The sequence below is a fragment of the Coturnix japonica genome, chromosome 4 (genome assembly GCF_054131305.1).
Source record: "Coturnix japonica strain WE chromosome 4, WE-NBRP24, whole genome shotgun sequence".
NCBI classification, from domain to species: domain Eukaryota; kingdom Metazoa; phylum Chordata; class Aves; order Galliformes; family Phasianidae; genus Coturnix; species Coturnix japonica.
Window position 1 is genome coordinate 69222161 of NC_140666.1, and position 25874 is coordinate 69248034.

The 25874-nt window shown below is 35.0% G+C and overlaps 1 long non-coding RNA gene across 4 annotated transcripts in view; it reads right to left on the minus strand.

Moving 5' to 3' along the window:
* Positions 1-690: 690 nt before the first annotated feature.
* LOC146761118 (uncharacterized) overlaps positions 691-25874 on the minus strand; it is a 37168-nt gene continuing 11984 nt past the window's right edge. The window contains exons 2-4 of one of the 4 annotated variants that reach the window (XR_014945454.1): positions 24141-24258; positions 9549-9700; positions 691-5183 (exon numbers count right to left, since the gene is read on the minus strand). This is a non-coding gene — a long non-coding RNA (uncharacterized LOC146761118). Of the gene's footprint in view, positions 5184-9548; positions 9701-13022; positions 13081-24140; positions 24259-25874 lie in introns of all 4 variants that reach the window. The other 3 variants (XR_014945455.1, XR_014945456.1, XR_014945453.1) reach the window with 3 other exon arrangements.

The following is a 25874-nucleotide window of genomic DNA, read 5'->3' on the forward strand; positions in this document are numbered from 1 at the left end:
ATTCATTCTCTTTTCATGGTAATAGAGTATAATTATCATGGGCACCAGACCATAACATTTTCAAATAGTGTGCATGAATATTTCTGTAAGTACACATAGGACTTGGATAAGTTCCCAAAGGTATGCTTGAAAATATGTAAGTCAGTGCTTTAAATTGGTGTCTCATTATAATCAATTTGCCTATCTACTGCAATACCCATACAATCATGGTATAAAAAGTTCCAACCCATAACAGATCAACAATTTCTTCACTTTCTTGACTTGTCATGTGGATATTAATGAGAAATAAAAATAAAAAAAAAAATAAAATTAAAGTGCATAAAAATAATTTCAACATTTTGTAAACAAATTATGCTAGTTATTTTGTATGTACATACATAAAATCATCATTAAATATTATTCTTCCCTCTAGCCCTTCTTATACTTTTTTTTTTTTTTTTTTTTTTTTTTTTCCCCCACACACAGAAATAAGAAATGCCTAAACTGTTTATTTTCTGCAAGTAGAGTAGTGCAACAGAGTTATCCCAGATTCATATGCAGATATGCACATCCCGGGTAGCTTCAGCAAAATAACTAGAAACCAAGATTTCATTTTCATAGAATCAAAGAATCACAAAGGTTGGAAAAGACCTCCAAGATCATCAGCCATCCACCTACCACCAGTATTTCCTTACTTAACCACGTCCCTTAGTATAGCATCTAAGTGGATGAAATGAAAGCCTCCTGGAAGACTTTCCATTTCTTGAAGATACGTTATTTTGACTCAGGATGTAAAAATACTTTTGATGAAAAGCATTAACAGTACCCTGTGTGTAATGAAAGAAACAGTAAGAAATTAGGAAAAGTTTGATTTTAATCCCCCCCATCTCTTTTAAATTTAATATTCCATAAATCTCTAGCCAATTGATTACAGATTGAAAATTAGATCACAGGTAAGTTTGCAGTTGACGCCAAGTTGGCTGGAAGTGTCAATCTGCTTGGGGATAGCAAGACCGTACAGATGGATCTGGACAGGCTGGAGAGCTGAGCTGAAGCCAATGGGATGAGGTTCAACATGACCAAATGCTGTGTCCTGCACTTCAGCCTCAACAACCCTGGGTGATGCTACAGGCTTGGAGCAGAGTGGCTGGAAGACTGTGGAGGAAATGGACCTGGGAGTACTGATTGATGCTCGGCTGAACATGAGCCGACAGTGTGCCCAGGTGGCCAAGAAGGCCAACAGCATTCTGGCTTGTATCAGAAACAGCATTGCCAGCAGGAGCAGGGAAGTGGTTGCCCCCCTATGGTGAGGCCATACCTCGAATACTGTGCCCAGTTTTGGGTATCTCACTGCAAGAAAGACATTGAGGCCGTGGAGCATTTTCAAAGAAGGGCAACAAAGCTGGTGAGGGGTCTGGAGCACAGGCCTTTTGAGGAGCAGCTGAGGGAGCTGGGAATGCTCAGTCTGGAGAAGAGGAGGCTCAGGGAGACCTTATTGCTCTCCATAACTACCTGAAGGTAGGTTGCTGGTGTTGACCTTTTCTCTCATGTAAATGATGATAGGACTAGAGGGAATGGCTTCATCCTGTGCTAGGGGAGGTTCAGGCTGGACGTTAGGAAATACTACTTCTCTGAGAGAGTGGTCAAGCAGTGGTGATGGAGTCACTGACCCTGGAGGTGTTCAAGGAATGTTTAGATGTTGTATTGAAGGACATGGTTTAGTGAGAGATATTGGTGATAGGTGGATGATTGGACTGGATGATCTTGTAGGTCTTTTCCAGCCTTGGTGTTTCTGTGATAAGAAAGATTATTGCTAGGAACAAGAAAATTGTTTAATTAACCTTCTTTATTTTGAATTAATGTACAAGTTTGAAAGGAGAAACCCATCTTCAAAGGTTGTGAAGAATGAAATAGAGCACTGGCATTCATCTTCAGAAAAGCTAGAAGAAGTCAATCTTCTCATACAGCTCTCTGCTAGGTAGAGGGGACTTAAAGAAAGACTGTAAGACTCAACACTCGCATGATAATAACTTCCATAAGCCTTTATGTTAATGACTGGTGAGTAGAAAAAAATTTAACTTAGAGAGCTTCCAGACAAACCTAGAAACATCACTAAAAAGAAAGACAAGGTTCAGATTAGGTTGCTGAAAATAAGATGCCACCAATATCAGATGCCATGAAAAGAATTGAAAATAATTCTATTACTCAATTCTAAAAACTCAAGACAGTTTTGAGAAACAGTGTAGAGCTGGAGAACCATAATAACTTGAAAGGTAAAAGGATATACACATCTATTTATTACTAAGTATGACTCAGAAGACATCCCACTGCTCTGTGCCCTGTAATAAGCAAAAAAGCAAAATAAAATGAAATAAAAAATAAGCCATATTTAAGGGGAAAGAACTATGTGTGCAAATTCAGCATTAGATCCCAAATGCATGTATTGGAACTGAAGATTAAATTAAGGTCTCCATGTTGGTTGAGGCATTTAGCTTAGATGATGCTGGAGGATTTGGGAGACAGGGAGAAGGCAAAAAAAAAAAAAAAAAAAAAAAAAAAGATAATAATATAAGCTACAGTTAATAATAATGTGCTACAGTTATTGTTGCAATTTCTTTTATTATTACTATTCACTTCTACTACGTTGGAGGTGGAAAGAATGGACCTGAAAACCATGCTCTTTAGTTCTTAACCATCCATAAAGATGAGGTGTCCATAGCAGAGCTGAGAAAAAGATGGAAACGGAAAGAGATTATTTGATTTGACAGAAGTCTTGCATTGTGATTTTTATTCTTGATTTGACCAGACACCAACAATGAATCTCAGGATAACTTGGCATTGTATGACATCAGTTGTCTGAGAAATATTTTTTGCAAGGATGATGAGTTAGTCTCTCAACCTGACAGCCACCATGTTACCCTGGACTCAAACAATAGAGTATAATATTGAAAGAAAATAACCATCTAAACCACCTTTTACGATTCTTAAATATGGGTGTCCTACATTAAGTCATTTTAAAAAAAATATCAAGAAGACATAGCTTAGCCTTTGAGTAGTATCATGCAAGACTGAGAGAATAATAATGTCTAAACAAATAACTCGAATAATTAATTCATGTTAACAAATATTTTTACTCTATAATTCCAAGGGGTTTGAAAACAGATTGTGATATTATTTACTAGAATTTCTTACTAAAAGCTTCGTAGTACTAATTCATGTGTTTTTTAAAGCCATGTAGCATTACTAAAACAATATTCTGGTATTGCTTTTCATATCATTCATGTCCCTTAATCACAACATGTTGTCCTTTTTTCATCTTAGTGTGAGCAGCTTCCAAAATCACAAATCAGATTTATAGTAAAAATGCATTATTTTTTTTTTCATACAGGTATTTTTTGATTTTCAGTTGAAATTTTATGTTCATAGTTCACATGTCAACAAGTTGAAGGTATAAAAAGCCATCATAAAGTTTGAGAAACATTATGAGTAGAGAGCTAATGGTCCAGTGCCTTCATTATTCTTAGAAATAGACTACAAAGATCATCAATGATAGTACTAAGGACACGATCATCATAGAGTTCAATTTCTTATAAGGTGATAATGAAAGTATTGGTATACTGTATTTTTCAATAAAATCACTAGATGTTGAGATGCTATTACTGTATGAGATTCCAGCTTTTCTTATTTTTAGATCTGAAAGCATTAAGTAAAATTTATAATGTAAACTCTACAGAGTTAATCACAATAACATCAGTCACACCTCTGCCATTCTACCCCTATACTTATTATTTAATCAGTTGAACTTGAATCCAGTTTTCTGAGGCCTAACTCATGATTTTTTTAAGTTGGACAATGTAGAATTATATTCTCTATTTTCATGTTCGCACTTTTTTATTCACGTGTATGGAAGGAGATAGGGAAGGAGGGAAGGTCACTGAATTCCCCTGAGAATATTTTCTCTGTTTTATGAGGTAAATAAATGAGTGAGAGCTGAGGAGTTTGAATGGTGCAGTCACTGGTTCAAGACAAAGAGAAGGATTCATAAAAGTGGCTTTTGGCCCCTGACATGTGGTTTGCAATCAAATTTTCATATGCAAAATATCTGTTCTCTTAACGATTGGATAGATGTTTTGTATACTGAAAACTGGTGGGGTTGTCAACCCACACAGTGAAGCATTACAAGATGTATACTACTGGCTGTATCCACCTTTGTATTTCAGTATGGATTAGACATATGCTTTTTCAGGGAATCTCCCACAAAAACCTACTTACTGGAAGGATATTTGGTTAAAAAAAAAACAAACAAAAAACAAAAAAGGAGCACAGGTTTTTGACAGCAAAGACATTTCCACACAAACTCTACTGACAGTGGTGTGATTTGATAAGTTTACCTGCTAAAACTCACCAAATTACTTTACTGCCTGTAATGTGTGGCACCATCCAATAATCAAAATGGATTCACACAATTCACAATTCCCAATGCCTTATAGGGCTTCATAAACTCAAAAGTCTATCATCTTTGCTACAGAAAACACTAAATTTAATTGCTAACAGTTCAATAGATGTATGTTCCAAGCCACTCTCCATGGCAGTCAGAAAACTACTAAAATTCCATTATTATTTTATGTATTTATTTCTCCTTCTTCCAGATTATGTATCTGGGAAATATCTAAAAGAAAATAACTGAAAAGAAGAAAAAAAAGAAAAAAGTAAAACAAATATTGATATTGAATTGAAGTAGAGAAAAATATATGTATACAAACAAGAAATTAGTGGCTTTATCAAAGATAATGAGCTTGATTCTCACTGGTTAGCACATTATTAAGTTATTTACGCCTTTGCAAACAGGTATATAATTTTACCGCATCCAAGTTTGTTTCTATATGTGATTTGAACTCACTTTGTTAATGACTTCTTGACAGAATCAAACCAACTGTCAGTTTCCACTGCAATCATACCATTTCAGAGCTTTGTTACTCTGGAAAATACATAATTCTTTTTCATAACTGAAACCACTGCTTAACAATATCTGCAAACTTGCCACTCATCACTCATTTCCATCCAGATACTGAGCCATTGACCAATAGTCTGTGGGTACAGTCTCATAACCAGTTCCTCACCCATCAAATCAATATCTTTCCAGTGTGGAGAGAAGGATGTTACCGGGGACAAAGACCTTGAATCCTTGAATTTTTCAGTGGAACCTATAAATATAAGAGCAAATGAAGTTCCAGCACTGCCAATTATTCAAAATCAAAACGTAGCCTGAAAGGTAACCAAATAAGGGCTCACTATAATCCCCATTTTGGTGCCCTTGGACTCACCATAGGATCTTCCAAAAATCTAGTAGTGGATTTAGTCTGTAACCTGATCTGTTCCCCATGGGAGCAGATGCCTTTACAGTTCAGTGCAGAATATATGCTGTATTCATCACTATGTGCAGAAACTATAATGTGCTTATATTGCTGAGCAGAGTAATTGAACTTGATGACATTTTGCCTGTAAGTTTTTTAGTGTTTTTTTTTTCCTCCCTATTTTCTTTGCTATCTTTTTCCTATTACATGCTGCTGACTTCCAGTGAACAAGTAATTTCCCCATAAAGGCAGTATTAGACAAGTGAGATGATTTATAGGGACTTTGTGAACCTTTGTATATGGCCACAAATAAAGGCAATTCAAGCTCAGTGCAGTGTGCGTGTGAGAAAGCGAATAATGCTAAGTGAGAGTAACTGTTAGACATTTCATGATTAAAAAAGCAGAACCACCAGAGGAAACTGTGACTAACACTAATCCTCTGGTGCTCCTCATTTATTTTTATTTATTTATTTTGAGCTAGTATTTCCTTCAGGCAAAAATGAGTCAGAAGATGAAAACATTTGGTTTGGAATCTCCTCTTGAATCCCACAGCCTAAATGTCAGAGCCATAAAAACAAATCAAAGATTCACATCTCTAGAAATTCTTAGCATCTGTTGTTTTTTTACAACTCCTGTGTTTATGAAACGCAATTAGAAGAAAATAATATGCTGTCCTGGATTTTCCCACTCTGATTTCAGCATTAAAAGTAGAATAATTTGTCTAAGGTTTTTCATTACAATAGTTTTGTATTGTTTCTTTCTTATTATAAATATATGCATACACATATATTATTTAGTACAAAATATTTTAAATCTAATTTAATTGTTATTATTTCAGCTGGTGCAATAAACTAAGGAATACTTCAATCAGTTTTGTAACTGTGTTGTGATATCTAAAGCATATGTATTTGAGAGCAGTGTATTTGTCTGTTTAAGGTACTTCTGATCACTAGTATTATTTACATAAGCAAATTGATACACAGTTGTAATTTTTTTTGCATCATCTAACCTCCATAAGTTACTGGTGAACTGGAGGGCATGAACCCATTCACATATGTATATCTTTGACATCCATATAGAATTTTCTTAGATAAGTCCATATATATGTGAAGTATCAAAGATACACCTATTTCCTTCAAGTTGTTACCATTCATGTACAATTGACTATTAGAAGTTTTATTCTTAAAAAGTCTATGAGTAAACAAAAAACTCTTTGTAGCTTTCATATTTTAATGATAACCCTATCATCCTCACAGCTGTTCATGTGAAGATTTACTCAGTGACTTGTTTAAACTGGCAGTTTAACAGTTCACCAGATCGTAGAACTCATAGCAATAAGGAGGAAAAGACTGCATTCAAGAACGTTAATTGGTTTTAAAACCATTAGTTATCTCAGAGGTAAATCACTACTAAGGAGGTTGCTTTGCAGTGTGATGTTTCTGTTTTGTTGTTGTTTTTATTTATTTTTTTTTATAGTTTATTTTTTATGGTTACTTCCTGCTTGCATTTCCACAGACATCAGATCAGAACAATCATACTGGTTTCAGAAAGTTTTCCTCATATTTCCATCAGTACTTAGACAGTAAAATTTATCTGCTCATCACTCTTTTCATAAAGATTTGGAGAAATATTGTACTAACTATATATTTCAAGACATCTTTCAAATCAATGTCTACACATCTACATTCTGATACTATAATATGAATGACTGACTGTACTTCATTGGAGAAATTTTTATCTGACCTAGTATTTTTTAAAAGTGGGAAAATATTTTAGAAACATCATCAGATATTTTTCTGGTTAATATTGTTAATTGCTTAAAGTTTCTGGTAAGCAAATTTATAACTTTTTAGCAGCTCTGTTATCCGGTTTAAAGTACTGTGTTTATTTCACACTTGGTGGTTAAGTGTTCTAAGCTCTAAAAACTCTCACGGTTTTAATCTTTAAATTTATGTGGAAGTCCTCCAGGGGAGACTCTTTATATAATTTGTCCCTTAATATCATCATGAATGTCTATCAAGCTTTGGTACTTGTACGCACTTAAAACAAATAAATAAATAAATGAAAATCTAGATGCAAAAGATCTCTTTCTTATCCCAGACATCAAGGAAACACTGATGAAAAGCATCAAGGAAAGTAGTTCATTAATTAACAGTACTGTTTTAGTTTCTAAACTAGAAGTTTTGAATCCAATCTCATTATCCTCATGCATTACTGTAAAACATATAGTGGAGCTGTATGAAAGAGAAGAAATTATATTTCTTTTGGATAAAATAAATAAAAGCAACATTTCAGCCACTCATCAATTCTCAGGAACTTGCTAGAGTGAGTTTAAAGAAAAAAAAAATCTGGAATGACTTTGGAATGTGTGCCAGGTCCTCAGAATAACCTTTCCACTTTGCTAATCTTCAGACAATGGTCCTCCACTCTTAATGAATGCCAGTTTAGCCAATAACTCTATCCACAACATACTGAGCATGACAGTATGAATGGATGGATAAATTATCAAAGCTGAAGAAAAGGCATATTGCCATGGAAGAAGTATAGTACTCTACCTATTTCCTCATGTCTGAGTACACCAGAACTACATACGAGATATCATTCAGTTCTTCTATATAGTTTTACATTATTTTCATGGCATTTTATGCAATCACATTTGTTTTTTTAGCCAACATCTTAATTGGAAGTAAAAGTGGTTTGAATTAGTATAGGTCATATCCTCTGCTAGAAAAACAAAAAATGATGGATGATTATGACTGTTGACATTCTTATCTGCTTGTACAAAAATGCCATATTATCAAAGAAAACAGTGGAGGAAAAAATTAATGACATTAAGGTTTCACGTTAAGCTATGTTAAGTCATACCTTTTTTCCTCCACTGTTTTCTTTGATAATATGGCATCACACAGACCTGAATATACAACAGATATTCATACAAACTCTGCCTGTCACACAGGCTACAGATACAGTGAATACAGAGAGCACCAGCTGCACCCTCCTTTTCCCCTCTCTGGCTAAACAGAATGAAGGGTCTGTTGATGAGAATATGCATACTGAAAATATTTATATAAAAAGTAAATATATATGTTTATATACTTATATGTATATACATATATATATATTTGGTCTCTCCATCTATTTCATTCTGCCATGCTTTGCAGGTGTGCAGATGAGATTTTCTTGCACATCACATTTGACTGAAAATATTCAAAACTTCACATGATTTTCATTCTGCTTTCCATAATTCGGCAGGCAATTTTTTTTATTGTTTTATTATTATCTGAAAGGTGACCCATTCATAATGGTTACAATTTGGGAATTTAGTGTAAGTTGACTTTATTTCAAAGTCCCATTAAATCAATGCAGTCATATATATTTCATAAATGTATTCAGACTGAAATTGATAGTGGTAGAGGTTTCATAAAATTAATACTGTTTTCCAATTCAATAGGCTAAAAGAGCAGTTGAAAACATAGAATTTGCTGTTGCTGCTAGAATTTGTAAAGCAACATATACAAAAGTTATGAAACGTATACAAAAGTATACAAAATTTTAAATACATAGTGTAAGAATAGTTCTGAACACATGCACTGTTTCTTCTAAGAAGTAATACCTTTTAACTCATCATTAAAATAATTCAACAGTTCATGAAAACTTGCCAGAGATAAAGGACGAGATGAAAAGGTAGTAATTATGAGTTGCCCATTTGTGCTACTGGAGGATTTGTAGAAACCGAGAAAATTGACACACTTCAAAACATTGCACTTGGAATTCTTTAGGCAGTGTAACAAGAGGAATTAAAAGCTGTGATTAGTTCTCAGATCCCCAGATCCCACTTGTTACTGTAGGCTATAAGATATATTTCCAAAATGTTTATGATTTATATTTTCTCCTATTGACACTGTGACAATTGTTTTGATATTTGTTTTAAACTGTAAGCTGAAAATCAGCAGACTTGCATTTCCTGCTTCAATCAAGTCATCTGAAATAATTCACAAATTACATTCTGTATCATTTCTTACCTTCTCTCTTTTTGAGCATAGACATAAAAATTGCTTTTTCCTGGGCTTCAAGGGCTTCCTCCCTTATTATTGTTATTGTTGAGATAACAATAAACAGATATTAGATTACCTTAGAATAACTGGACCCTCCCAATTTTTTATTTCCTCATTCAAGATTTGCCCCCCCTTTTCTTGCATTAATTATAATCTTCACCTGGTTGAAACTTGACTTTTAGTTTTTTCCTGAAGACTAAAGCAGAAGAGGCATGAAGCACTATCCTCATTGATGCCATCAGCCATTGGCTCTCCTTTCTCTTGATCAGACAGGGTGGCTCCTTCCTGGCTTTTTGGCTTGGAGATGGTGTCCTTTGGATTGGGTAGAATTAAAATAGAAACAAAGCATATTTAAAATTTGCATTATTTCACTTTCATGTTTCTTTACATACAAATTTACAAAATATCAGAATTTGGCACAGCTTAGGTCACACACACACAAAACCCTTGACAAACTCTTGACCATACATAGGCTATGTCTATCATGTATGAGTATACCCTTTGGAATCTCCTTTGTCCATCTCTGTTGCTACTAATTGAGAAAATTAAAAATACCTTTAATTTCATTTTAAGGTTGAAAGTAAAAAAAACTTTATAATCTTGTATCTGAAGATGATCATCAGAGCAGTTTCTTGCTGGCATATATTGCAGATAAGAAGATCATCAGGGACTGAAGAAAGACATGATGTTGCAATAGAATTTAGTGGATTGATGATTACTTTCCATCCATAGAGTAAAATGAAATCTGCTGACTTATAGCATTTCCAAATGGAAAAGCTCTGAGACAGAGTCCTAAACATTCTGAAGTGATGGGTATATATTTAAAGTCATGAGGCTGCTGTCTCCTTTACTCTCAACTTTGAACTAATTAGTAATCGGGAACAATTTACTTATAAATACTAAATATCTGAGAAGATTTACTCAATAGTGTTTCCTAAACTTTTGTCTTCTACCCAAGTGTTTAGTTATATAAAAGAAAACAGAGTAGCAGAGAACCTGATTTTTTATTTAAATCCTTCAAACTCCATAATAATGAGAAATGCATAATTTATAGAATATCAAATGCCTCTTCTATGCTAAGTATGCTATTTTCTTTCTGATTTTAGTCAAGAAAAACAAAGATGCTCTTACCAGTTTGCTGTTAAACTGTGATTAGATACTTGCTCTGGGCAACAATTGCCAAGAAAATCAACAAGATCCAAGCTCTGGCCTGCTACACCCATTTTTACACATGCATACTTTCTGCAGAAGGATAGTGCAAATAACCTGATGCTGACACCAGGAAGGAAAGAAGCCACTATTGAAGTTAGATCGAGCTGTTGAGAGGACTAAACATCTTTTTTCAGAGCTACCTAAGACTGTTTTGGGAATCAGAATATCCTGACTTGGAAGGGGCCATCTCATCCAAAATACCCATTCTGCTTCACTTCTGCTCTTTGTACTAGTCTGAGCAAGTGATTACCTGTTGTATAGTTTGTCATCTTACTGTTTCTATTCACAGAGAATGCTTTCCATTGTAATTATAAAAATATTTGAATCCTAAGAACCATGGATGACCTTTAAAATATCAATTAATGCAACTGCTGAACAAAATCAGCTGAAAAAGGTCTGCCCATTCCTCACCTTCATATACTTAACTTATACTGTCACCATCAATACCATTAACTTTTTGGGCTTCTAAACAATTACTGTCATAAGGCTGGGATATTAGAAATTTGCACTGAAGAGGTGGTCAGCTATCACATGGTTACTAGGGTTTTGGTCCCTGAATGCATACAAGAAGTTCTGGTTTAGTCTTTCTCATGAATTTATACAACAGCAATAGAAATACCTAAAATAGCTTGAAATATTATACAAATAATCCTACAGGCTTCTGAATGCATTCAGAGAGCCCATACAAAAGCAGCATCTTCTTTGCAAATGCAGAGACATAAATGCAGCAAGTATTGCTAAATATTTACTCAGTAATTTAACTTCAAAACTTTGCTGTTAATAATCAAAGATTTAGTTTCACACAGTTTCAGTAGTTGTTTCACCTATTTGAAACCTTGAAAGTGAGTAAGAAAACAAGGGGCTTCTCAACGTATTTCATATCTTCATGCTACTTCTGATACAACCAGTGTTAGCAATTTCACATTACGTACGATGTTCACTTCCATTTCCTAGATCAATTGAACAGCTGCGGTTATGCCTGTTATCAGTTTGTTTTCTGAAATCAGAACACACTCCTATCAATTTGTTTTTCCAAAGAAAACATGAATTAGCCCTTTTGCAACTGTATGAGCAGCAGTTGTGTGAATAAGGCATTTCTATACATGTATTTGCTGGGGCATGTGTACATGTGTATGCGTATGTGATGTCAATAACTTCCTGATGCTGAATGACATGCAATGAATTATATCAGTTACTAATCACTTTGAACCAGTCACTTGATACTAATGCTGCCATAGCTACAATGTGCAGCCAAAACTAGTAAACATCAAACTGTGTATGTCACGCAATTTAAGTTCTTTCAGCCACCATCCAAAATACACTGTGATTTTTTTAGCAATCATGATGTGAAACCCCAAACATCAATTCAGAAACACATTTCAACTTAATATTTGTCAGTACTATGGCACATTCAAGAATGATATACTGGGGACATTTTTCTTCAGGAAATAATGCAAGAAAACAGGAGAACATCAACATCACCAGGTAAATATAAATGCCAGAAATACTATATATTTTTCTATGTAATTGTTGGCCATACCTCTACCAACTACATATTTAAGTAAGTTAGATTATAGTTGATCCGGGAATATAAAATTCATGATTGCACCAGATACTATGGATGTACCGAACACAATATTATTTAGAGTACTTACAATACATTGCGATAAATATTAAACTAGAGGAAATAGCTATCAGTATAACTATAAACTTTGCACTGCTTTTCTAGTATATATTTGTGCATTTATTTTTTGTTATTATTTTCCCACTGGGGGTGAGAATTTCAGGTACAAGCAATTTACAGCTGGTGCTTTTTTTATCCTGGATAATCCACAGGGGAAAGTCAAGCCTATGGCTATTCCTGGTTTAAAGAGTAAGCGTTGCATATATTGCACTTAAACCTCACAGTAGTGTGACATTTAATGGTTCAAACCTGGTTTTAACCCTGATAAGATCACTTAAAAGAGATTTATAAGGTATTTCTTTGATAAACATTAAGTGTTTCATTTATTTCTGGAATTGTGTTCTTATATCTTCTTCATCTGTTTAGTGAACTCTGTATGATGCACCTTTCCCTGGTACTGAAATTTCCTGTAAAATGATAAATATATAAACATGAAAATATGAAGCCAAGTCCTTTATAGTAGGCTCATTCCTCCATAGTTATGTTAGCAATTGCATAATATTAGGCAAATGTATAGATAAAGATAGAGATAGGAGAATATGGATTTTAATGTTTACTCTGTCTATGGTAGAATGTTTTTTAAAAGTTTCTGGAGTATTTTTTTCACCTGAACAGAATGATATTTACTATAGAGTGATAAGTGAAAGCAAGGTACTCTGGAGATAAATTACAATTGCAAATAAGAAAAGATAAGATAGAAAGATTGAATCCAATTCAGAAATGGAACATGGGTCTTACCAAACAAATTATTTTCTCTATACTCTCATTGCCACAAAATACCATTGTTTAAATTAACCTAAATATAAAATGAAAAATACTTAGTTAGTTGCAAGGTAAGATGGTAAAATTACACCTGAAAAAAGATACAGGGACAGAAAATAGAAATTTAAAGGATAATAAAGATTGTTCATTGAGGATCTGCACTTCCTTCCTGCCACTGAAAAAGCATTTTGAAGGTAAAAATGTGACTGCAGAGATACAAGTACGTAGAGTTCTAGAACTAGCTATAGGCAAAATTGCTCTCTATATGTCAGTCTTGAGTCTGATTTTTATGCAGGCAGTCAGAGAGGGGCATGATAAATAGTTTCTGTTCCATGTTAGATAAAATTAAATTGTTTTCAGTAGGAATGTTTCACTTGAGACATTTGGAAGACTGCTACTTAGGAAGGTACGAGCTGTAGCTTTTGGAAATAAAGTCTGCACAATGTTCTAACATGCCTCATCCAAGTCAGGGAATTTTTAACTCAGTAGTTGGGAGGCACTCAAAGACAAAATGTCAGCCTGACATCCTCAATCCAGTTCTACCTTTGGGACGACTAACTTTCCTTATATCAATATAAGATACTTACCTGTGATTTTATCAACAAGAGATAGATAAATTCTATGATGTTCACTGTTACTTCCAGAAGGCTGCCTACCAATTGCCACTCAAATGAAATTTTACTTATGCTGTGATTCAGTTGTGTGAACACAGGAGCATAAATAAGTGTGAAAATTCTTTCTTGAAGCACTGCCCGTGGAATAGACTTTCCCTGCATATTCTCTGCAGCCTGCAATGTTCAGCTGCTCAGACGCATGCGGAGGGACCTGTAATCTGGCCTATTGGTAAAGGCTGACACATTAACAATTATACCTTGGAAATAAAAATTATAGCTGTTTGATATCTTAATGAACATCGTTTAAGCACCATATTCATCTTGCCAGTACAGATCTTCCAGTCTACAGGTGACAGGCTCCATCCCCTATTCTGGACTACCACCTTACATACAGTAAAAAATATGCCTATGGCATCAAGATCTACTGCATGGGAAATTATGGAGAACTGCAGTGTGTTATGCTGTGCTGGGGCCTATCCCGCTGCATGGAGTTCAGTTCCCACAAGTCCCACCTGGAGGAGCAAACCACTGACATGCTCTATTGGCAAAGTGATACTGTGGAATACCCCCGGTACCTTTCTCTTCTTCTCTAGTTCTGTGATTTGCTGCTGGGGGCCTCAAGTGTCAGAATCTATCTTGGTTGAGAAATCCCATCCAGAACAATGCCATAAAAGATTGCAGTGCCATTCAGGAGGTGGAGATGAGCCTTCAGTTACTCTCCAGTCTTTTACTTCTAAAACACTGCCGAAGGAAACATGGGGTAGAGAGGATTCTTTCAAGTTAGGTGACAAACTGAAGATATTGAAGAAAAAATGAGTTCTAGATAACAGGAAAGGACTGATTTTGTTGCATCTCTTCATCTTTCCAGTCTTCTCAAAGAAAAAAAATGCTGGGAAAGCTGGACATGTTTAACCAGTACAAAAGCTAAGAGAAATATTTTCATAATTTTCCTAATTTTTGGCTGACGCTATTGACAAAATTCATTCTCAGTCAAGCACTGAGACTTAATAATCACTTCTTTCTCAGAAGTATCAAATGCAACCTAATAAGTACTTTCTAATGTAAATTGACTGTGCTAAGCACTGCTGTTTTTTATTTCTTCCAGTATGTCTGATTCATTTCTACATTAAGTGGATTTGAAAAGAAAGCAAAAATGAAATGTCAGAATTTCTGATGAGCTTGCATCAGGTTTTTAGCAAGTACAGAGATCCATTGGCAGATTTGCCAATCTTGATCTTAGTGAAGTCACCCTAAAAATACATTAAGAGCTCCTGTGGTTATGGTATTAAAATGTAATTTGACATAAAAAGACGGCATGTATGCCCAGGTACATTCAGCCCAAATTCTCTCTCTTGGAATTACATGCATAAGTGCATTTGCAAGAGTAGCAAATCCAGTGAAAGCCATTGTACCTGGCCAAATTTCCACTTGACATAAATTAAATTTGGAATTTGGTAAACTATGACAGGCTGTAGAGTTGTACACCTCCCTCATGCTTTTTCTGTTAGACACATTTTCATTTTTTTTCAAATTTGAGATTATTTGAAGTTTAATGCTATTTCCATTATTATGGGCATACCATATTATGGATGCTGTCATGGTAAAAAAAAAGCAACAAAATTATTTGGGACTTAAATAATCAATGATTGCAATACAAATGTCTATCTAAGTTCAGAAAAAAAATACATATTCTTCTACACTGTAGTATAAGAAAAGGGAAATTTTACAGGAACATCAAGTATTTTCTTCTAATGATAGGGGCCTGTTAACTAATTTACTTATTTTCAGTGATGATGGGATTAATATTGTCCTTTCAAATATGAATGATGAATAAGCTGGTCTCTGTAGTTTCTCTCATGTTACTCCTGTTTAATTACTTCTCAGCTCCAAACCCAGTCACTGTTCCAAGCTTTCACACTGATTTCCTCACAGTTATACTAGGAAATGCAACGACAGTTTTCAAAATCTACTCTGTATCACCAGACAGAAAATTTATGATCTATTTCCAACATTACAAGATTGACAGAAAGATTGAATTTAGCTGGCAGTAGACAGACATAGAGCTGATGTTCCCATCATCTTACTTTCTCTACTTCATATTGTTGCTGTAGATTGCTTTTAAACACTAAAACAATGACAAGGATGAATGTAAGTGCTTTATAAAATTGCTTGTAAATTATTCTAAGTCTGCTTTGTGTCATCAACAATTTTAATCAGGTCTACTAGACTTTATCATTATTATTTACATTCTATCTGTCTGTCCATCTCAGGATGGCAAACAGAATGAGAAATCCTCTATGTTTATATGGCACATCTGTCTTCCCCTTGCAGCTGGCTCAAATGTACAACTCTGTGGAGGTTGCCATGGAGACTCCAATTTAGAAGCAACTGTATTTGAGGAGAATTTCCAGCACTGCAGTATGTGAGAAGGCAGATATGGAAATCAAAGTGTGCCTACAAATCTCAAGGCATAGACAGGAGTCAGGCAGGTCTGCTGGACCAGGATGGGGTGTACGGGGAAAGCGTGGTTGGAGGTGAAAAGATGTTGATGCCACAAATATTTAACTAACATTACTGTCAATTCTCTATTATTTTCCTTTTCTGCACAACTATTTTATGAAATAAATGAGTGACTAAATAAATGATAACTCTCTCTGTACAAATTAATGTCCAATATGTACAATTTCAAACATTTCTCTGAAAATGAACCCAATATATGCTTTAACTTCTGCATAACAACCCACTAATATCTAGTTTATAGGGATGAATTTCTAAGTATTTTCTACCTGATCATGCCCAAAAATATTCACTCACTTTTCATTTTGTGCTTGCAGCAGTACTTTTCCATAAAGTGTCTATCCTTTCACTCACAAAGGGTTATCACAAAATTTATTGACTTTAAAAAACTGGGAAAAGGCAATGGGAAAAAGTCCACTAGCAAACTAGCATAAGGAGCCAGCATCTATAAAACTATATATACGTACGTATATATATATACATATATAATTTGGCAAATATCATTTTGGTAGTTTAGGACCAATCCAGTGCTCGAAGGGCAAGTAACTTATTCTTATAAGAGAAGTCTTAAAAACCTTTGTCTCAGAATTCCTCAAGACTCATTTTATAGCTTAGACTTGTTTGACACTCAGAGAGGTTTTTCTAACACTGATTTTCAGAGTCAGTTTCTGTCAGTTTTTCCATGCATTGTTTTTTATTATTTTGTTTTGCAACTTAATATCCTGTGAATTTTGTTCCACTTGGTAGATGATTGACAGAGTTTTGGATTAACAACTTCTGTTTGCTTCAGTATTGTTATGAAGAATGAGACAAGACTTAAAATTGGTTTAGATAATCTAAATAACAGAATTTTTTTTTATTTCAACAGACATCTTTCTGACAGTGACCTTAATCTAGTTCTTTTCTTACAGTTCCAGCTTCTCAATGACAAAATTAATTAAAGAAAAAAAAAACAAAAATACATTTATTTTGCTACTAAAAGTGTAGTGGTGATGCTAATTCAGAAAGTGTTTACAGAAACATACAGAAATGAAAATCCATGCTGTAGGGCTTATTACCAGACAATTCTGCATTCTTCCTTAAGGAAACACATGTACTTTAAACACTCACTTAAAAGTGGATATCTGATCTGTCATGTAATTAGTTCTACATATGAATATTTAAGATAATATCTATAATACTAGCTTGGAAAATTAAGTACAAGTATTTAATAGAACTGCTTTTTCTTTCTTGCACATAAAAGTTGAAATGAGGGCTAGATCAAGAATACCTCTTTCAACTTTTTCTGACACAAAGCTATATTGCTCCAAAAGTAGCATATCTGGCTAAGTAACTTTATAAGCACCTCCATTTTCTGAAACAGCAGTGGACTTAGGCAATCAAAGGAGAAACCTAGCATGTGCTAAGAGGGGTATACAGAAGAAGACAGGAAATCAAAGTCACATAAGCTTCAGGCAAGACAGACATCACATGCATAAGAAACATAGGTGACTAAGAGTACCTTATGCAGTGATTAAATCTACCGCACTTACAGCAACAGGGAGGAAGAAGGGGGAATAGGTGATCTTTGAAGAGAAGCTAAGGCATAACAGGCTCCAACCCTATCTTGCCTCAGAGTACAGGCAAACATATCGCCATGTTTTAGGTGCCTGGGGAAAATTTAAAATCTCCATTTGATATGTGGGTAATGGGAAGAATATATACTGTTACAGAATGGAAGAGGAATAGGAAGCATAAGAGGATTTTATTACCTGAGGCCCTCCTTAAGGTTACATGCATAATTCTGATAGCTTTCCTAAATTAACAAGGAGAACATGGTTTAAGATAAATTTTTTTCATCCACTTCAGCTACAGTAGTCACGTATGGGGAATTCATCAGATATAAATAAATGAGCTAGACCTTTTCTCTCTTTTTTTCTTTTCTTTTCTTTTCTTTTCTTTTCTTTTCTTTTCTTTTCTTTTCTTTTCTTTTCTTTTCTTTTCTTTTCTTTTCTTTTCTTTTCTTTTCTTTTCTTTTCTTTTCTTTTCTTTTCTTTTCTTTTCTTTTCTTTTCTTTTTTCTTCTCTTTTCTTTTCTTTTTGTCTTGGAGTCTTGGAGCATGCTATAACTTATCAGGTATCTGCATCCTATCACTGGACTAGATTTTAGCAGGCTTTACTCTGTGAGAAGAAATTCCTTCCTGCTGTCAAGACAGAATTGGCTGCATGCAGCTGTGTAATCAAACCATGGTAGAAGAGAAAAAAATAAGGGAAAGCATATGCCAGACTTTGTAGATTTTAGCTTTCCTGCATTCCTCCCCTTCAACTAATGTAATATAAACTTCATCAGTAGCTTTGCTAAATATTGCTGGCCACAATCCTGCCTAGAATTATTAAATCTCCTAGTCTAGGATAATTAAAATTTCATTTTATAAAATTGCATTTATATTTTCCACACTGCACAAGATTTTAAACATAGTCAATGATTAACTTTAATACATTTTGAAATAAGGTCTGGGAAATAATTTCTAGTACAAACATGAGATCAAATACATATATACTCAAGTTATATGAAAGCACAGTAACCTATGTGTTCTAAGAATATCTGAGACTTGCAGATCATTGTGATGAAATCATGCAAATCTTTGACAAATGAAATCATGATGGGTAGTGAAGATGACAGTAAACAACAATATTTGAAGACCTTCTTCCTGGCAGCTTTTTTTTTTTTTTTTTTTTTTGTTGTGACAGCAAAAGTCAGAAATGTAACTGATATTTTTTGAACATGCACGAAGAACCATGTAAAATCAGTTATCAGTGATTCACCACAAGTGACATTAAAATAAATAAAGGAATCTATAAATGGGTATGTACATCCAACAACAGGAATTCACAAAATTAAGCATATTGTACTTAAAATAATTATAATAATTCATAGCTGCAAAAGTATATTAATAATAAAAATCTAAGTAATCCTTATTAATTTGACAGAGAAAAATATATATAATGATTGTTGAACTGTTAATTGACACCATATAAAGTTACGTGTTCAGACCAGATTAGAGATTATGCAAGAACCCTTGAAAGTCTGCTGTAAGATTAAGTCTACAAAAGATATCCTGCAAAGCTTTTGGGTGTCTTACTATTGTCATTGGTGGATATAATCTTTTGTAGTGCATCAATATTTTAAGCTAATTCCTTTTCCATCTATTGAAGGGCAAGGACTTATAACAGCCTAAGACCAAAACCCTACACTTCATAATTGTTTGACACTTTAAAAAAAAAAAATAAAAAAAATTCTTATGTTTTTAATATCCAAATGAGGAGGTTTATAGAAATTTCAGGAAGTAACCCCACATTGGTAGGCAGAAGCGTCAGTACATGCAGAATGAGATTAGATTGCATTGTGATTATCTAGAAGTAACTTATCATTTCTCTTTTATTCTGTTTGTTTGGTTTCCACATATATACTTTTTCTTTGATCCACTACGACAATTTCAGCCTAAACTTCTTAAAACTGCATTGCACATTTTATTTAAGTTTCTCATTTAAGTCAGCAATAAAAAAAAACAATTTGTATGGAAACAACTTGTTCTGTTGAGTCTTTTCCTGAATACCAACGAAAATCTGAAATAAGTAAGAAGCGGGAGAAAAAAAATATAGAAAATAATTGGGAATAAAATGGTTTAACAGCTACTCCAAGACATAAACAAAGAGCAGAACAACAATGTGAGAAGGGAAAACATAAAAAGGCAATATTAATAATATTAATAAGAACAAAATAGATTTGAAATACTGAGGATGAAAGGAGGCATCATCAGTACACTTTTTAATAGTATCCACTACTTTAGGTATATTACAGGTGTAATAAATCCCACAAGTTACATATCCTCATTATTAAATGTATATGATAAAATAATAAATGATAAAAATGAGCTCAGTGAATACTTCGTTATGTTAAAAGAAGTGAGAATGTATGCTTTCATTTGGTGAAAAAGAGGAATTTATTACCAACTGATCATTCAGTTTGATTCATCAAAACCAAAATGTTTTGTTGGGATGCATGAAAGAGTTTGAAGTTCTAAATTGTAAACTTTCAATGTATCGTAACATAAAAAGGTATATGTAACACAAAAGCAAAATGATAGCATCAAAATAACTTATTCCTCATTATGCCTTTCAAATATTTGAAAAGAATATATAAACAGGAGGGAAAATGACTGTTTACAAGAGTGGATAGGGGTAGGACAAGGGGGAATGGTTTTAAACTAAGACAGGGGAGCTTTAGGTTCTATATTAGGAGGAAGTTTTTCATACAGAGGGTGGTGACACACTGGAACAAGTCAGCCAAGGAGGTTGTGGATGCCTCATCCCTGGAGGCATTCAAGGCCAGGCTGGATGCGGCTCTGGGCATCCTGGTCTAGCAGCTGGTGGTCCTGCATATGGCAGGTGGACTGAAATCAGATTATCATTATAGTTCTTTTCAACTCAGGCCATTCTATGATTCTATTGAATGTTAATAAAATAGTAGTTTTTGCATGATATTTTTGAGATTTTGAAAATTAACTATTACAAACCATTTATTTTCATTTTAAAAATTTATATTTTGTCCTGGAGAAAAGAGAAGGAATAACAGGAAGGAAGGGAGGAGGAAAGGAAAGAGAATTCCCAATTGACTGAAAATTCTGTCCCCATTGACAACATGTAAATTGGTCTCAGAGTCAATTATGTATAAGTTGTCTACAATTATAGTTATTCCAGGTTAAATAACTGAGAAGTTGATAAAGAAGTACATTACTAAAAACTGTCATAGGACAGGTCATTTACTTATAACAAATTCTTTCTGCTTAGTATGCTTAGCTTACTGCTCCATGGAATATTAATTAAAAAAATCACACTATAAGACTGGTAAAATTCAGGTAAAGCAAATAATAAATATCCAAAGGACTTCTCAAAAGTGGGAAATAATTTTTGAATTTAGTTGTTTCCACTGGCATTTAGGAGGAAGTATCTGCAAAACTGAATTCTTATTCCAGAAGATTGTGACTTTAACAAGGTTTACGGGCTAGCAATGACAAAACTAAGAAGGAACAACTCAGTTTTTATTAAAGGATGCCAAACACTGAGAATATTCCTAGTATATGTGTATTTCAAAAAGCTGGAAATGGAAATAAATGAAATAGAATTGAAATGGAAATGAAATGAAAAAGCCATAAGTATATTTTAAGAGCTATTGAAAATTTAGGTTTGTTAGTTATGTCTATTTAGAATATTAACATTAAGTTAACTTGATATTACTATCTGCTGAGTTTTGCTAGATAAGATAATTGTTCTTTAATCTAGTGTTTAAAGACAACACAAAGACCATTGGGAATTTAATGAAAAACTCTGAAACACTGCTATTCTTATGATTGAATGTGATAACCATCAGAATAATTGAGATGGATTTTTCTGTCTTGAACAGTCTTGATAGTCATATTTTTTCCCCTTTTGAGAATGCAGGTTATTGGTCTCAATATAATAGGGAGGGAAAATAGTTTGACATTTAACAGTCCATGTACTTCAATACGTTTGACTAGATATTCCAATGTACTTGAAATAAGAGTTTGAGACATTACAAAAGCTACAAAAATATTGTCATTATTAGTCAAAACACCATAATGGAGAACTTTGTATTCCACTTAATAATCCCTTTATCAGTTACAGTGATTTGCAGTTAAGATGTGGCACATGCAATATATTAGTAACCAGTCAACTCCTGGGAAACTCAGTGCTTTGTCTTTTTGTCCACATCTTAATTGTGGAACTGAAGCATTCTCCCTGATCTTAAGGTTCTCTGCTTGCCAAATTGTTATCTCATACCTTTGTCAAGATCAGACACCAAGAGGTACCTGCAACAGGAGCAGGAAGGAAGTTGCAGCATTGGCAGCAGTCTGTGCAGGGAGAGTGAGAGCTACAAAGACTGTTTGATCCCATTTCTGGTTGGCACTCTGCTTCCAAATCAGTCTATTTACCAATACACAACCACAGTTTTGCTAACAGAGTCTATTGTACACCTGAATACTTTACTAAAATATGGTCGGGCATCTGCTGTTGGTGCTAATGTTCACAGGGAAAATGTTGCAGTGGAAATGCTTTTCAGCACTTAGGAAGGTGTATAAATCTATTGCTGTACTATGCAAACACAGAGAAATACATCTCTGAAAGCCTGCATTGCTGAACACCCAGAGGACATTCTGTACAGTATATATTTTAACACCTTTAATTTGAAAGATTATTTTCAGTGCTTCTTTACATATTTCATTTATGATCATTAATTTTCAACAGCACTTGGTAACAGGATGTTGTGGCAATACAGCATACACTTTCTAATTGGTTTTACAAAGCCTTGCATTGAAGTGAAATCTACTTTAGGGACATCTGCCTACTTAGTATATTATAAGCAGACTATATCTTTTTTTCCTTCCACTTAAGGGATTTACATAAGTACATTCCACTGACATACTTAAAGATTTTAAACTCAGTATTTGGGTGGTTTAAGGATACCAGCAAAGGAGTAACTTACCTGTTTAAATCAGACATTAGGATTAAATCTGATTTACTGTTCCTCAGGTGGCCTTCATGGATGATGTGCACAATAAGTTGAAAAAAATGTCCAATTTATCATCTTCTAAGCTAATGCTGTTGTTTTTCCTATCGTAGTTACCATATTCTATGGCCACAAAGGAAGAATATTTAAACCAGATTTATTTCTAATAAAAGGTGTATGTTGCCACTTGCAGATACTGAATCACAGAATGCCCTGGATTGAAAAGGACTATAATGATCACCTAGTTTCAACCCCCCTGCCACATGCAGGACTACCAACCACTAGACCAGGATGCCCAGAGCCACATCCAGCCTGGCCCTAAATGCCTTCAGGGATGGGGCATACACAACCTCCTTGGGCAACCTGTTCCAGTGTGCCACCACCCTGTGTGAAAAACTTTCTCCTAATCTCTAATGTAAAGCTCCCCTGTCTTAGTTTAAAACCATTCCCCCTTGTCCTATCACTATCCATCCTCGTAAACAGGTGTTCCCACTCCTGTTTAAACGCTCCCTTCAAGTACTGGAAGTCCACAATGAGGTCTCCCCAGAGCCAATTCCTAATCCATTGTACAGTCCATCCTTCAAATCCACACCTCTCCAATTTAAAGAGAAGGATGTGGTGAAGGACCACGTCAAAGGCTTTGCACAAGTCCAGGTAGGTGACATCCATCACCCATCCACCAAAGCTGTCACTCCATCATAGAAGGCCACCAGATTGGTCACACAAGATCTGCCCTTGGTGAAGCCATGCTGGCTGTCTCAAATCACCTCTTTTTCTCTCATGTGCCTTAGCATAGCTTCTAGGAGGATCTGTTCCATGAGCTTCCCAGGCACAGAGGAGAGGCTCACCAGCCTGTAGTTCTCCAGGTCTTCCTTTCTCCCTTTCTTAAAAATGGGAGTAATATTTCCCTTTTTCCAGTCTCCAGGGATTTCACCAGGCAGCCAAGATCTTTCAAATATGATGTAGAGTGGCTTAGCAACCACATCAGCCATCTTTTTCAGAACCCTAGGATGGATATCATCCGGTCTCATGGATTTATACACTTTCAATTTCATGAGAAGGGCTAGGACTTGTTCCACCATTGTGGTATTCCAGTTATGGGAGTCATCCCACCATGTGTCTATGATAGCAACAAGGTCATAACTTTCCAAGTGCAATGTAGTTTCCAACTCATCCTGCTTATTAACCAGGCAGTGTATGTTGGTATAAAGGCACTCCAGCTGGGTTCTGTCTCACTGCCATTATAGAGGATCTAGGATCCCCTAGAAAAGCAAGATCCCCTTTCCCTACTCCATTCTTTGTACTCCATCCTCTTTTCCCATCAAGTTTGGTAGGAGGCCTCAAACTACCTGCTCAAACCCAGATGCCCTCATTTTGTCCCCTCCCCCCTTCATACCTAGTTTAAAGACCTTTCAATTAGTCCCGCCAGTTCCTCAGCTAGGATCCTCTTATCCCTTGGAGAAAGGCTACATCCGTCTGCATCCATCATGCCAGGAAATGAGTAAGTTGCCCCACTGTAAAAAAAAATATACCAAAGTTCCTGGTTGGTGTTCGCACCAACCTTTAAGCTATTTATTTATGAGGTGGGCTTTTTTGATGAACAGAACTGCAATTAAAATCAGGAGTCAAGCTGAAAATTGACATTCCATATATAGCAGCTTAAATTAACTGCTAGGCAATGTCAATACAGTCATAAATTGCCTGAGTCAAGGGGTGGACTGAAGTAATCAGTGATCCTTCACCCACTGTTCATTCTTCCCCTCTGACAGCAGTCTGTTTTCCTGCAAAGGCCACTTTTCTTTGCTTTATGTGGCATAAGATCCTTTAGGAAGGACCCTAGATCATTTGCCTGTTTGGAGATAACCATTTGACATCACTTCAGAACAAATAGTTTTGAGGGTAGGGAGGAGGAGACTTGGCAAGCTCAGATATTCCCCAGCATAACCCAAACTTGCACTTAACTGCTGTCTGTCACAAAAGCACAATGATCATGAGATCATTGCACAGTCTTCAGATATCGCACAGACTACAGTTATACCTTGCATGTTGATTTATGAAAACTATGAGCCGTGGCAATTAAATACATGGTTTAATTTCCAGAGATGTCAATCATTTAAGTGTTCTCAGATATGATCATTGAGAAACTGGTGTGCAGGATTTTTTAAAATTAATGCATTAGAATTTAAGCAGCTGATTGTGATTTTAATAGCCTAATTACAGGCAGAGAATGTCTGAACGTTTCTTCTTCCATTCTCCCTAATATTAAGGAAAGTAATTTTTCTCATTGGAACACTGAGTTCACCATTAAGAGTCAGACGTGCAATTTGTACTCCTGTTAATAGGCAATCAGGTTATGCTGGCATACCACAGTGCAATACCTAAAGAAACAAGCAGTTAAACTCTAGAGGAACTATATCAGGTCCTGGAAATATTGTTGAATTTTTTATTGTAAATGTTACATCTGTCATCTGGTATGTATGTAATGCACAGTACGATTCTACATGGATTTCTTATTTTGACATAAGTGTATGGGAACTGCTGAGTCATGGCCTGGACAACTGATTGTGCATTTGGAAAGAGAGACCTGAAAGCACAGGTGGAGACAATTCACCTGTGCAATTGGAAGGGGTGGAGCTTGGCTTTAACCCTGTTAGACCTTATTTTTTGAGGGCTGAATGCCACTGAGACCTCTTCTGGAGATCAGTCCTTTGTGGAGTTTTTCTGTAAGCCTAGATCTTTGGAGAGTGGTAAGTAGATTCTTTTTGTGATGTTCTCTAATTGTGCTGGTCTTGCTGCCGTCACAGTGAGTAAAGATTATAAAAATGAGGGGAGATTGCATTATTATGTCTTAAAATCATCTATTTGCTACTTTTTTACTTACAAATGCTTCTCTATTACTGCACTGTTTATTTCATGCATGTTATCAACCAGACTCATTCAAGGTAATCTCCTTGTTCTTGCAAGTACAATTACTAGATTACATCAAATTGCCTATTGTTGCATAAAACTGCTTAGCTGCTACACCAAAGAAGTTCTATTTGTTGACCTTTTTAGTCCTGTAGGTACTCCTCTCACTCTAAACTGAATTTTTCCCATGAGCAAAAATATACCAGTATGAAGGTGTTCTGGG